The sequence below is a fragment of the Triticum aestivum genome, chromosome 2B (genome assembly GCF_018294505.1).
Source record: "Triticum aestivum cultivar Chinese Spring chromosome 2B, IWGSC CS RefSeq v2.1, whole genome shotgun sequence".
Taxonomy (NCBI): Eukaryota; Viridiplantae; Streptophyta; class Magnoliopsida; order Poales; family Poaceae; genus Triticum; species Triticum aestivum.
In genome coordinates this window covers 205,091,032-205,105,868 of record NC_057798.1, presented here as the reverse complement: position 1 = coordinate 205,105,868, position 14,837 = coordinate 205,091,032, and positions in this window count along the sequence as shown.

Below are 14,837 nucleotides of genomic sequence, written 5' to 3'. Positions count from 1 at the left end.
TGGGAAATTATCTGTAGGGGTATTCATTCGGCAAAGAACCACAAGGCAATAAGCTCAAGGATTCTCAAAAAGTTGGAGAAATAATTCGTTGCATCTTGTAATAACAAGATCAACGGGGAATGATTGTATCAATGGCAAGTGCACGTGGTTGTCCATAGGGGTTTATCGATGGAAGGGAATTACAATAGCAATGGCACAAAGTCTCGAAAGATCATCGTAGAGTATCTTCCGAATCTTCCGATGTAGCAAGCGATCATCTGGAGTGAGGGGCTCTCCGGGAGAAAGTATTTTATGAGAACCTAGAGTCAGAGTTAGCAAAATCATTTAAACCCGAATAGAAGAGAGTTCAAAGACCTAGAGTAAAGATCAAGGAGTAAAAGATCCTAGTACCACCCGATGGTGACGTGGGCCCATAAGGCACACAGCCAAGTTAGTAAAAGTTTTTGTAATGTCTAGACTCGACTTCGGCCAAGGAGTGTGGAAGGGGGATTCCTACAGGCAGTCGGCTCTGATACCAACTTGTGACGCCCCCAATTCAATCGTACACTAATCATGCACGCAAATGTGTACGATCGAAATCAGGGACTCACGGGAAGATATCACAACACAACTCTAAAACATAAATAAGTCATACAAGCATCATAATACAAGCCAGGGGCCTCGAGGGCTCGAATACAAGTGCTCGATCATAGACGAGTCAGCGGAAGCAACAATATCTGAGTACAGACATAAGTTAAACAAGTTTGCCTTAAGAAGGCTAGCACAAACTGGGATACAAATCGAAAGAGGCGCAGGTCTCCTGCCTGGGATCCTCCTAAACTACTCCTGGTCGTTGTTAGCGGGCTGCACGTAGTAGTAGGCACCTCCAGCGTAGTAGGAGTCGTTGTCGACGATGGCGTCTGGCTCCTGGACTCCAGCATCTGGTTGCGACAACCAGAAAGAAAGGAAAGGGGAAAAAAGGGGGGAGAAAGCAACCGTGAGTACTCATCCAAAGTACTCGCAAGCAAGGAACTACACTACATATGCATGGGTATATGTGTAAGAGGCCATATCGGTGGACTGAACTGCAGAATGCCAGAATAAGAGGGGGATAGCTAGTCCTATCAAAGACTACGCTTCTGGCAGCCTCCGTCTTGCAGCATGTAGAAGTGAGTAGATTGAAGTCCTCCAAGTAGCATCTCCAAGTAGCAACTCCAAGTAGCATCTCCAGTAGCATCGCATAGCATAATCCTGCCCGGCGATCCTCCCCTTGTCGCCCTGTGGAAAAGCGATCACCGGGTTGTCTATGGAACTTGGAAGGGTGTGTTTTATTAAGTATCCGGTTCTAGTTGTCATAAGGTCAAGGTACAACTCCAAGTCGTCCTGTTACCGAAGATCACGGCTATTCGAATAGATTAACTTCCCTGCAGGGGTGCACCAACTTACCCAACACGCTTGATCCCATTTGGCCGGACACACTATCCTGGGTCATGCCCGGCCACGGAAGATCAACACGTCGCAGCCCCACCTAGGCTCAACAGAGAGGCCAGCACGCCGGTCTAAACCTAAGCGCGCAGGGGTCTGGGCCCATCGCCCTGAGCACACCTGCACGTTGCGTACGCGGACGGAAGCAGACCTAGCCTAGTGGCGTTCCAGTCCAATCCGGCGCGCGCCGCTCAGTCGCTGACGTCACGAAGTGCTTCGGCTGATACCACGACGCCGGGATACCCATAACTACTCCCGCGTAGATGGTTAGTGCGTATAGGCTCGTAACCAACTCAGATCAAATACCAAGATCTCGTTAAATGTGTTAAGTATCCGCGAACGCCGAACAGGGCCAGGCCCACCTCTCTCCTAGGCGGTCTCAACCTGCCCTGACGCTCCGCCACAAAGTAACAGTCGGGGGCCGTCGGGAACCCAGGCCCACCTCTACCGAGATGGAGCCACCTGTCCTTTCAGCCCCCTCATCAGAATCACTTGCGGGTACTCATCGAGCTGACCAGACTTTAGTCACCATCTGTACAGTATGTATGTATGTATAGTATATACCCGTGATCACCTCCCAAGTGATCACGGCCCGATAGTATAGCAAGGCAGACTGATAAGAATGTAGGGCCAATGATGATAAACTAGCATCCTATACTAAGCATTTAGGATTGCGGGTAGGGGACTGTAGCAACAATGACAGGCTATGCAACAGAATAGGAGTAACTGAACAGTAACATGCTACACTACTCTAATGCAAGCAGTATAGAGAAGAATAGGCGATATCTGGTGATCAAGGGGGGGGGGGGCTTGCCTGGTTGCTCAGACAAGGAGGGGTCGTCGGTGACGTAGTCGACCACAGCGGCATCAGGCATCGTCACGGAGTCTACCGGAGAGAAGAGGGGGAGAAACAGTAAATACATAGCAAGCAAGTGCATAACAGGACAACAAGCAGAGCTAGACGTGTTCTAACGCGGTATGAGGTGATACCGGTGAAGGGGGGAAACATCCGGGAAAGTATCCCCGGTGTTCCGTGTTTTCGGACAGATGAACCGGAGGGGAAATGTTGCAGGTTCACTATGGTAGGGATGCGTGGCGGACGAACGGGCTGCGTATCTGGATTCGTCTCTTCGTTCTGAGCAACTTTCATGTACAAACTTTTTCCATCCGAGCTACGGTTTATTTTATATTAATTTTAAAAGATTTAATTCATTTTTAGGATTTATTTAATTATTTAAATTCAACATTATCCAGAACAGTGCACGCTGACGTCAGCATGACATCAGCATGACGTCAGCAATCAACAAGGGCGTTGACTGGTCAACTGACATGTGGGTCCCGCATGTCATAGGTTGTTCACTAATTAGCAGCTAACATTTTAATTAGCAGGTTAATTAGATTTAGTTAGTTAACTAAACAGAGTTAATTAAGTTAATTAATTATCCTAATTAATTAATTAATTGTTATTATTTTTATTATCCTTTTTTAACGTTTTAGAGGGGGCGGCCCCACATGTCATTGGCCCTAGGGGCCATAGCGGGTCGGGCGTGCGAGCACGAGGGCACGAACGCCCGATGGGGCGAGCCTGGGCGCTGGCCTCGGGCGGGTTCGGCAGCGCGGCTGCCGGGGCGCGACGGGGGCCGGTCCGGCCGACGGCGGCGAGGCAGGCTGGACGAGGCTGGGCGCAGCGGGTGTGGACACTGGCGAAACGGGGCGGAGGGGACCGGAGCCGTGGACGTGCGTGCGCCGGCGACGGGCGTGCAGCAGATGGTCGGGCGCGCGTGGGCACGCTCCAGATCGATTCCAAGCGAGCAGGGGCGACGGGACCGGGCTACGTTCATGCGCGCGCGAGTGGACAACGCTGGTGACAGAGAACAAGGGGAGATAGGGAGGGAGGCCGGAGCTCACGGGGGAACCAGGGGCGAGCTCGGGCCAAGCGGGACGGGAGCGGGGAAGGTCGCGTGGATCTCGAGCGCGCGCGTGCGCGGGTGCAGGGCGCGGCCCCGAGCGGCGAGCAGGGGAGGCGATGAGCACGGGGCGAGGGAGAGAGAGGAAGCCGGGGGCCTCACCGGGAGTGTAGGGACTGGGCAACATGCTCGGTGGAGGTTGGGGAGGACGACGGGGACGAGCGGCGAAGAGGAGCAGTCCGGCGAGGAGGGTCCGGCGAAGGGGAGGTCGAGGCGGAGGTGCTCCTGGCGTGGGGGGGGGCGGCGAGCTCCGGGCGGCGTCGTGTGGCGGCGGTGTGGCGTCGAGCGGCGTCGAGCCCGATCCGATTTGGATCGGGGAGGAGGGCGCGTCATGGGGGGGAGTGCGGTGACGAGGCTAGGGTTCGGTGGGGAGTGGGGATAAGGTGTGGCCGGCTGGGCCAGTTGGGCCGGCCTGGCAGGCCACTGGCTGGGCCGAGGCCCAGTTGGCCTGGGGGGTTTTCTTCCTTTTTCTTTCTTTTTGTTCTGTTTTCTTTTCTTTCTTTTTCTTTTCTGTTTTATTTATTTTAAAGCACTTAGGCACTTTGTAAAATTATGCTTTCTTCAATATAATTACTTAAGCAATATTGGTCACACACCGAACATTTTTGTTTAATATTTTAAAACTTTTATTATTTACCAAAATTTGAATTGGAATTTTGGACCGGTTTTGATCTAACGATAGATTAGCAACAGTAACAGAGGAAACGTGGCACCATTAGCATGGGATTACTGTAGCTTAATTACCCGGGCGTCACACCGAACATGCCATGAAGGGCCTCATAGTTCGGCTGTGGCCTAAAGAGGCCATGCCTAGGAGCTACTTCGGCCTGGTGCGGCGGCTGGTGGATGCGTGCCCGTGGGTTGAAGTCATCAAGCACTCTGCTTGTATTGAGGGTGCCCGTGGGGCCCTTGCCCGCGCGAAGGTGCAATGGGGCAAGATGGATGCCCAGAAGCTTGTGACGGACCCGCCACCGCAGGGCAAGGAGTACCGCACGCCCGAGATGTATTATAAGAGTGTCCTGAAGGGTGCCCGCACTATTGCGGGTGAGTGCTCCAAAGATGTAATATTTGAGTAGGCTCGCATTTTGTTATCCTGTGCGCTTGAAGACTTAGTTCATATGCGCTAAGCAACGCTTGTTAATTTAAAATATTACCTTCTGTGCGGCTGTTTATCAATTCTGAGAGATGGCAAGTCGTCGGCTTCAGCCCCCATGCCACGAGTGGTGGGGTGTTCGCGATAAACTTGAGCACTATTGTTCCCATTTTTGGGTCCATCGAGGGAGGCGCTCAACACAGCGAACAAGGCAACCAGACTTATAATGCTTGAACACTCTCACTTAGCCATAGAATTCTATAATTTTAAATTTCGGCGAAGCCCCTAGTCTTCGGAAGGCCGAATTTGGGGCGCTATCCACGCCTGGGCCGGACAGAATCCGGCTCCTCGCTCTAAGCGGCATAAGTCTTTAAGGACTCGCAAAAAACCTCTCGAATTGCGACCGGCTCTCGCCTCATCATGACGGTCAGTTTAGCTTTCTCCACTGAGGCGTTAACCCAGCTCAACTGGGGCACAATCGCAGTGGTTCTCCCAGTGCTACCTTAGCAGATAAAACGGAACGTAAGGTACCAAAACATGGGAGCCAGGCAAACCCAACTATTGACCCAAGACATGATTCGGAGCCGATGCATATAATGTTATAAGTTCGGGGCGCCGCACTTGTGAAAGTGTTCGGACTTATCACACCATGATGCGGGAAACATAACCCCTGGTGTATTTTAACCGTACCAAAGTGTACGGATGCAATATGTCGTACACAAGCTTTTAAATAGCGTCCACTACCTCCGCTATTGCGGCCGCAATAGCGGTAGCGTCACCCTGCCGCTATTAGTTTAAGGTTGCGTTAGAAAATAGCGCGTTGTCATGATGCGGGCGCAATATCACTTGTTAGACCGCTATATCGTCCGCTATCCGCAATATCGCCCGCTATATAAGTCCTTGTTGTTCTATTGTGTAATCTATTTTGGTAAATGTGTCTTGCTTGCATGGTTGCACGGCCAAAATTGTTCAATCATAGTTTATATTCTTATATAAATGATGATTTCTCAAATTAAGTGTCATATTTTCTGCCAATGGCCTAGAAATATACACAACAATCTCAAATTTATGAGTGTTTTTTAAAAATTGCTATGTGGACATAGCGCCCGCAATATCGCTCGCTATCCGCATTCCGCTACACGTGCCTTAATCCGCAACCAGTCCGCTATCCGCTATTTAAAAGCTTGGTCATACATGAACATATGTATATAAAAAGAAATGCAATTATAAGCAAAAAGGTGCTGCATTGTTTTATTCAAGAAGTACTGCTATGAATGTAGAACGATACAAATAGTGCGATAAGCAAAGGACAGGAATGTTAAACATGTCCACCTCCAGGGGTAGGCTGCGAAGTTGTGCATAAAACAGATTTAATGCTCGTAATGGAGGCCACCTGGATATTCGTTGTAGCCTTTATCCTTCCCTGGCTGTTGCATCGTGAGTTCGGCAGGTCTGCTGCCGGACAGGGCCTCTGACGAACAGAGTCCTGTGAGTAAAAAATAAAAATAAAAAAGGAAAAAGAACGACACACTTGAGAGCCCCTGGTGTGGTTGAGCCGCATTCCGGGCCTATCGTGGTCGTGCCCCTCTCCCCATGCCCATGGTATCTCCAAAGCGTAATGGTGTATGCGAAGGACCTGTCTTGACATTTTGCGAGGGCTGGGGTTGGGGCCGCACTGCTACGCGTGCTCGGAACGTGCCAGGTGGTCATGTTGTAGGTTACTCCGGGCGCTCTTAGCTGTGTCCGGCCGCTTACCGGCCGGACTCGAGAATTGCCTTAAGAGGCTGCATTGCACTTCTGCCGTGAGAGCCGCTGTATGTTCCTCCGTTCGGAGAGAACGTTTAGTGTTTCCGTTGACCGTGATGACTCCTCGAGGGCCTGGCATCTTGGGTTTGAGGTATGCGTAGTGCGGCACCACGTTGAACTTTGCAAATGCGGTACGTCCGAGCAGGGCATGATAGCCGCTGCGGAACGGGACTATGTGGAAGATTAACTCCTTGCTTCGGAAGTTATCCGGGGATCCGAAGACCACTTCCAGTGTGACTGAGCCTGTGCAATTGGCTTCTACACCTGGTATGACGCCTTGAAAGGTCTTCTTGGTAGGTTTAATCCTTGAGGGGTCTATGCCCATTTTGCGCACTGTATCCTGATAAAGCAGGTTCAGGCTGCTGCCGCCGTCCATCAGGACTCTGGTTAGGTGAAACCCGTCGATGATTGGGTCTAAAACCAATGCGGCAAATCTGCCATGGCGGATGCTGGTGGGGTGGTCCCTTCGGTCAAAAGTGATCGGGCAGGAGGACCATGGATTAAACTTCGGGGCAACTGGCTCCATCACGTATACATCCCTTAGCGCACGCTTCCGCTCCCGTTTGGGTATGTGCGTTGCGTATACCATGTTCACCGACCGCACCTGTGGGGGGAAACCCTTCTGTCCTCTATTGTTCGGCGATTGGGTCTCTTCCTCGTCATCGCTATGCAGCCCCTTGTCATTGTTTTCGGCAATTAACTTGCCTGCCTGCTTGAATACCCAACAGTCCCTGTTGGTGTGGTTAGCTGGCTTTTCGGGGGTGCCATGTATCTGGCACGAGCGGTCGAGTATTCAGTCCAAATTGGACGGACCCGGAGTAGTTCTTTTGAATGGATTTTTCCGCTGACCAGGTTTAGAGCCTCTGAATCCGGCATTGACTGCCGTATCCTCACTATTGTCGCCGTTAATGCGACGTTTGTTTTTGTTACGACGCGACCTGCCATTGCGGTCCTTGAAGTCCGGACTACCAGAATTTTTGCTGAGGTTGTTGCTGCGTGCTAGCCAGCTGTCCTCACCTGCGCAGAAGCGGGTCATGAGTGATGTGAGGGCTGCCATGGATTTTGGTTTTTCCTGTCCCAGGTGCCGGGCAAGCCACTCGTCGCGGATATTATGCTTGAAGGCCGCGAGGGCCTCCGCATCCGGACAATCGATGATTTGGTTTTTCTTGGTTAAGAACCTTGTCCAGAATTGTCTGGCCGATTCGTCTGGCTGCTGAATTATGTGGCTTAGGTCATCAGCGTTTGGTGGTCGCACATACTTGCCCTGGAAGTTATCGAGGAATGCGTCTTCCAGGTCTTCCCAACTCCCAATTGACTCTGCTGGCAAACTGTTAAGCCAATGCCGGGCTGGTCCTTTAAGCTTGAGGGGAGATATTTGATGGCGTGAAGATCGTCGCCGCGGGCCATGTGGATGTGAAGGAGATAGTCTTCGATCCAAACCGCGGGGTCTGTTGTGCCATCGTAAGATTCAATATTCACGGGTTTAAACCCTTCGGGGATTTGATGGTCCATTACTTCATGTGTGAAGCATAGCGGGTGTGCGGCGCCTCTGTACTGGGCGATATCACGACGGAGCTCAAAAGAGCTTTGTCTATTTTGTTCGGCCCGGCCGGACTTACTGTGTCCGGCACGACGGTTGTCGTCACATATCATGGGGCGCCCACGCGATCCATAGATCGATCTTGATTGTCTTGCCTTATCCTCCAATATATCTCACAAGTCCGGAGCGTTCCCCTGTGGCCTTGTGCTTTTCGGGCGATGCCGGGGTACGGTTCTAGTGACGGGCCTAGAGGTCTCTTTGTCGCAACCACGGGGTGGTCGATCAGCCGTATTGTCTCCTGGTGATGCGGGTTCATATGCCTCCTCCTCTAATCGGGGGAGCAACTTGCGTTTAGGGTAGCTCTTAGAGGGGCGTTCGAGCTCATGCTCTTCGGCCGCGAGGACGTTTGTCCATCTGTCGGCTAGCAGATCTTGATCAGCTCTAAGCTGTTGCCGCTTCTTCTTGAGGCTGTTCACTGTGGCCATAAGCCTGCGTTTAAAACGCTCTTGTTCGACGGGATCCTCAGGCACGACGAATCATCGTCGTCGAGGCTTGCCTCATCTGCGGAGGGAGGCATATAATCCTCGACCTCTTCTTCTGCCGCTCTCTCATGAGGGATGGAGTCTCAGTCCTCCTGTGCTGCATCTTGCTGGAGTGGGTTGTCTTCGGCACTGTCCGGTGTATTATTATCTCCGGTGCCGGAATCTTCATTCTTGCTGTGGCGGGATTTAGAGCGGCGCCGCTGACGCCGGCACTTGTGCTGTTTCTTGGAGGGGTCATCCTCCGCTGTTCCTTCGCCATTCCCATCCTTTGGGATATCCACCATATATATGTCATATGATGAGGTGGCTTTCCAGTGCCTAGTGGGCGCTGGTTCTTGGTCGTCTCCGGCATCGTCGTCCATACCGTCGCTGTCTTCGGAGTCGTAGTCTAGCATGTCGGTTAGATCGTCGACAGCGGCTACCAAGTGGGTGGTGGGTGGGCTTTGAATTTCTTCATCGTCCGCATCCCACCCGTCCTGACCGCAGTCCGGCCAGGGCTCTCCTGATAATGAGAGATACTTTAGCGACCTCAAGATGTCGCCAAAAGGTGAGTGTTGAAATATGTCCGCTGCGGTGAACTCCATGATCGGCGCCCAATCGGATTCGATCGGAGGGGGCGCGGGAGGTTCGGAGTCCGGCGAGGAGTCCGGCACCTCGGAGTCACGAGCTTTATAAGGGACAAGGTCCGTGTTTGGCTCTATCGCTATAGAGGTTGCTGCCCCCGAGGCGGTGTCTAGCCATCCGTCCTCGATCTGCGCAACCGGCTCCGAATTGAAGATCGGAGCGGGTTCGAGTGCGGCCTCCGGGGTACTGTCCGGCTGCAAAGCTAGATCATGCTCGCCGTGACAGTGCGGCACGCTCGGCTGTGGCTCGAATCCATCGAGGATCAAGTCCCCGCGGATGTCAGCCGTGAAGTCCAAACTTCCAAATCTGACCTGATGGCCAGGGGCGTAGCTTTCGATCTGCTCCAGTTGGCCAAGCGAGTTGGCCCGTAGTGCGAAGCCGCCAAATACGAAGATCTGTCCGGGGAGGAAGGCCTCACCCTGGACTGCGTCGTTGATGACGATCAAAGAAGCCATCGAGCCTATCGGTGACGACACAGAGAAACTCTCAATGAAAGCACCAATGTCGGTGTCAAAACCGGCGAATCTCGGGTAGGGGGTCCCGAACTGTGCGTCTAGGCGGATGGTAACAGGAGACAAGGGACACGATGTTTTACCCAGGTTCGGGCCCTCTTGATGGAGGTAAAACCCTACATCCTGCTTGATTAATATTGATGATGTGTGTTACAAGAGTGGATCTACCACGAGATCAAGGAGGCTAAACCCTAGAAGCTAGCCTATGGTATGATTGTTGTTCGTCCTATGGACTAAAGCCATCCGGTTTATATAGACACCGGAGAGGGCTAGGGTTACATAGAGTCGGTTACAATGGTAGGAAATCTACATATCCGTATCGCCAAGCTTGCCTTCCACGCCAAGGGAAGTCCCATCCGGACACGGGACGAAGTCTTCAATCTTGTATCTTCATAGTCTTGGAGTCCGGCCGATCATGATAGTTCGGCTATCCGGACACCCCCTAGTCCGGAACTCCCTCACCATGCCTTCAGGAAATACATTGAGGATCTCGGCAGCAGGGTTTGTTTTGCTTCCGTGGCACATCCACGGAGCAACGACCAAGCGGAGAGAGCAAATGCTGAAGTCCTGTGAGGCTTAAGGACGAATACTTTTGACAGGCTGCGTAGGAGTGGAAGGCGCTGGATTGATGAGTTACCGGCGGTTCTTTGGTCGATCAGAATGACACCATATCGAGCCACCGGCTAGACACCCTTTGCCCTGGTTTACGGGGCAGAAGCAGTTCTCCCCACGGAACTCATATACGGGTCACCTCGAGTGCTCTCTTATGATGAGCTTGAGCAAGAGCAATTTCGGCAAGATGACGCGACGCTCCTTGAGGAAGATCGTCTCCGGGCGGCTGTGAGAGTAGCACGCTACCAGCAAGCCTTGCGCCGTTACCATAGCCGCAAGGTTCATGCCCAGAGCTTTGAGGAAGGTGACCTTGTTCTTTGGCACGTTCAGTCGGCCAAGAATTCCAACAAGTTGACGCCGAAGTGGGAAGGCCCTTATCGGGTGACATGAGTCACCAGGCCCGGCGCAGTCCGGCTGGAGACCGAAGATGCCATTCTAGTGAGAAACTCCTAGAACATCAAGCATCTTCACAAGTTTTACCCATAAGGCGCGGCTGCTGGGCCTCCCGACAAGCCACCATTTTGTACAAGCCTTGCCGGCAAGGCATGTAACCCTTTGTACAAAGCCAGGCGCAGACCTGAGCATAAATAAATGAAGCGCTAGAGCCCTAAGTTATAGCATGCATGCTAGGTTGAGTCTCTTCCTTGGTTAGGGTTGATAGAGCTTAGCGGCGGCTAACCCCTAGCTTAGAGGCCGAGTGTGCGTCTCTCTGTTCTTCTCTGTCTTCTTTGGTTCGCAGGGCATGTAAGTTTTCCTTTCGAGCCATTTTGGAAGAAAGGAAACGGACCGGCGTCCGGACTGTCACATCCTAGTTAGCCATGCATTAGAGTGTTGCATCATGTTTACTCTTTCACCAGAAACTTGAAATGGGGATCTGTGAAACCCTCAGAATCATTTTGAAAATGACCCAAATAAAAATTTCTCCAAAAGGGTCCAAGAAAATGCTCATGTTGCTCTCTGAAAATATTGGACAGAGATAAAAATCAAACCAATATTTTTAAGAGCTCATAGGTATTTATTTTGGGCATTTGGAATTAATGCATAAATATTTGCATTGGAAATATATTAATTATATATATTAATATATGTCCAAATATTATGCCATATATAAAGGAGCTCTGGAATAATATATCTAGCCCCTGCAAAAATTGGCATAAGTTAAATAAATGATTTAATATTTTTTTTAAATCAAAACAAATGTCAGAAATTAGAAAACAGAAAAAAATAATAAAAGGGGGAGAAGCTTACCTGGGCTCCTCCACTGTGTGGCCCAGCCAGCAGCCGGCCCAGCCCACCTCCCTCCTCTGTCGTCTTCGTCCCGACAGAGGGAGGGGAGTGTGGCCGGCGCGTGCGCGCGCCATCGCGCCACGCCACCTCTCTCCCTGCCTGCCTGCCCTCCCCTCCTCGCCTCGATGCCCCTGGACGACGCCACGCCTCCCCCCTGCTCTCTCTCACTCTCCCCTGGCTCTTCCCTCCTCTCCCTCGCTCTCTCTCTCACACGGCCGAACACCACCCTCGCCGCCGTTCGCCACAGCAGCCGTCTCCGGCCACCCCTCGCTCCCCCGACTAGCTTAGAAGCTTCGCCTCGACCCCCTCTTCCTCCCCACCGCTCCACGGGCCTCCGGAAGCCCTGCATCGCCGCCACGTCGCCGTTCCCCTCTTCGGGCTCCGACCATCATCGCCGTCGAATTCGCCGTCTCCAGCGCGTCTCCGAGCCCGCTTCGACGCCCACTGCAACCGCGGTGAGCCCCCGGGTCGTTTCCCCTTTCTCCCCTGGTCTCTTTCAACCTCTAGGCCTTAGCCCCACCTTGGCCGAGAGCTCCACGCCGCCGGCGAAGTCGCCGTCGTGGCCACGGTCACCGTAGCACCCAACCGAGCACACTATCGTGCTCCACACCTCACTAGGAGCAAGCAGCACGCACTAACGCCTCCCCAAACCCCCTGCAACGCCGATTCCGACCGTACCCGAACTCCGGCGGCCGCAGCCGAGCTCGCCGCCGTCGACTCCGGCCACCCCAGGCCCAGCCACGGCCACCGTTCGACGCGCGGGAGCAAGAGCTTTCCAACGAGCCCAAGCACGGCCTCGCCCGTGCCCTGTAGCGTGATCCCGCGTCGCGCCGCCGTCTCGGGCCTCGCCGGCGTCACGTCGCCAGTGGGTTTGACCCACTTTGACCACGGCAGGACCCCCCTGAGTCCCTGACAGGTGGGCCCAGCCCTGTAGCTAATTAGGATTAGTGCTAACCACAAATGGTTAACCCCCTGACACTGACAGTGGGCCCCAGCGCCACTAACCCCTAATTAGGAATAAATTAAACCTGTTAAAACCCCCCTGTCACTGACGTGTGGCCCCCACACGTCAGGTTTGACTCCAGCCAGCCGCAGTTGACCACTGACGTCATGCTGACGTCATGCTGGCGCAGTAATTATAATTTCTGAATTTAATTTAAATCAGGAAATTCCAGAATATTATTTAAACTTCAAAAATTCATAACTTTTATTCTGTAACTCCAAATTGGACAAATTATATATGAAAAATGATCAGAAAAATCCAATCTATCCATCTGTACTATTTTCATGCATGATCAAACAAGTTGAATTGATGTTTCAAGCAGAACAAGGAAAAGCACTTTAAGAGGCCATGTTTGAGTTTGAAATTTGAATCTTTGATTCAAATTTGTTCAAACCCTTCTGGTTTTAGTTGCATTAGTCCAACACACTCATATTGCTATGTTTCATGCATGCATCATATTGTTGCACATTGTTTGGTGATGGTTGTGTATCGGTGTCCTTGCGACAGGTTCTGCCCCCGAGGAGTACCGTGATTACCCTAACGAAGAACCGTATCAGTGCATCGAACCATCAGGCAAGCAACCAACCATTTGATCATATCGATACAATCCCATGTTCTCGCTCCTGCTCTCTTTTACTGCATTAAGACAACACGTTTCAAACTGCTGTGTGCTACGGTAGTTGAACCCATTTCCTCTGCATGACCTGTCATTTCCACAGTAACTAGATGAAACCCACTAGCATGTGTAGGAGTTGATTGAGCCATATGTATGTGTTGTTCCTACCTTGCTATGCCTGCTACGCTTAGAGTCGTGTCAGGTCTGGTTCATCTGGGTGATGGGCTAGAGTGAAATGATTATGTCGGTAATGAGAGTGGTGTGGTGAACACGATTTGGTAAAGGTATCGATGAGAGGCCATGTAGGAGTACATGGTGGGTTGTTTCATTGAAGCCGACCTTAAGCACTGAGATCTGTATGTGTGATTTAAGATACAGCTACTACCATGCATTGGGCCCTGAAATATGACCCCGCTCGACTTCTTATTCACCCTAGCTCTCTGTCCAGGAGTTGCAAGTAGTTTCTGGTGTTTGTAGCCTACTGGAGGCCGTGGACAGTGCTGACTGTAGGGGTGGGCTGTGATGCGGTAGGTACGTGGCCGGGTGTACCGAATACCCGTTAGGTATCTCGGGAACCTTGTTCACATCGTTCGGGGCCGTATGGGAAACCTCGGCCGGACTCCCTGCGGATGGAACCTGAATAGGCGATAAACCTGGACTAGAGGCTCAAGTGTTTAGGTAGGTCGTGGTCTACACCCACGTCGGCTTTCGCTTGAAGTCTGCCGAGCACATGTCGTGTGCAGACGCTAAGTGGTGGAAACATGTATGAAGAAGTACACCCCTGCAGGGTTATCATAATCTATTCGAATAGCCGCGTCCGCGGTAAAGGACTACTTGGTTGCCTATACAGTTCATAGACAAGTAAAGGGAAACTACTAAAAGCCTCAAGATAAGTGTGAGTGCCGAGGATGGCTCTTCCGTAGGAAGACGGAGGTGGATCCTCGGTAGTGTATTGAAGTGGTGAGTAGTGGACTTGTGTGCGCAAAACCATTTCAAATTGAAGTATCGTAGGATAGCCTAGCCAAGAGTCAAAGCTGGCTTGCTGCAATAACTCCACCAACCCTTCTTGATACTATGCATGTATGTAGGATCTGATGTAAGTCTTGCTGAGTACCTTTGTACTCATGTTGCTATAATCTACATTTTTACAGAAGACGCTGCAACCCCTTCTGATGGGTTCTATGTAGACGTTGACATCAACGAGTAGGCTAAAGACCCAGGTGGTGACCCTGAGCTTGTGATGGACCACGTAGTATAGTTAGGCTTTCCAAGCCTCTTCTATTTTACTAATTGTCTGTACTCAGACAATGTACTTCCGCTGCTGGTTTGTATGACTGTATGACTTGTATGTTGGGTCGTGAGACCCGTACCTTTGTGTATGTTATGTATGGCTCCCTGAGCCTTAAATAAAGTACTTGTGTCGTAGAGTCATGTTGTGATGCTTCGTTGTATTAGCACATATCGAGCATATTGTGTGTATGATTGAAATGCTTGGTATGTGTGGGATCTGACTATCTAGTTGTTTATCTTTAGTAGCCTCTCTTACCGGGAAATGTCTCCTAGTGTTACCGCTGAGCCATGGTAGCTTGCTACTGCTCTGGAACACTTAGGCTGGCCGGCATGTGTCCTTCTTCGTTCCTGTGTCTGTCCCTTCGGGGAAATGTCACGCTTTGAGTACCGGAGTCCTGTTAGCCCGCTACAGCCCGGTTTACCGGAGTCCTGCTAGCCCAGTGCTACAGCCCGGACCCACTTGCTGATGACCGACACGTTC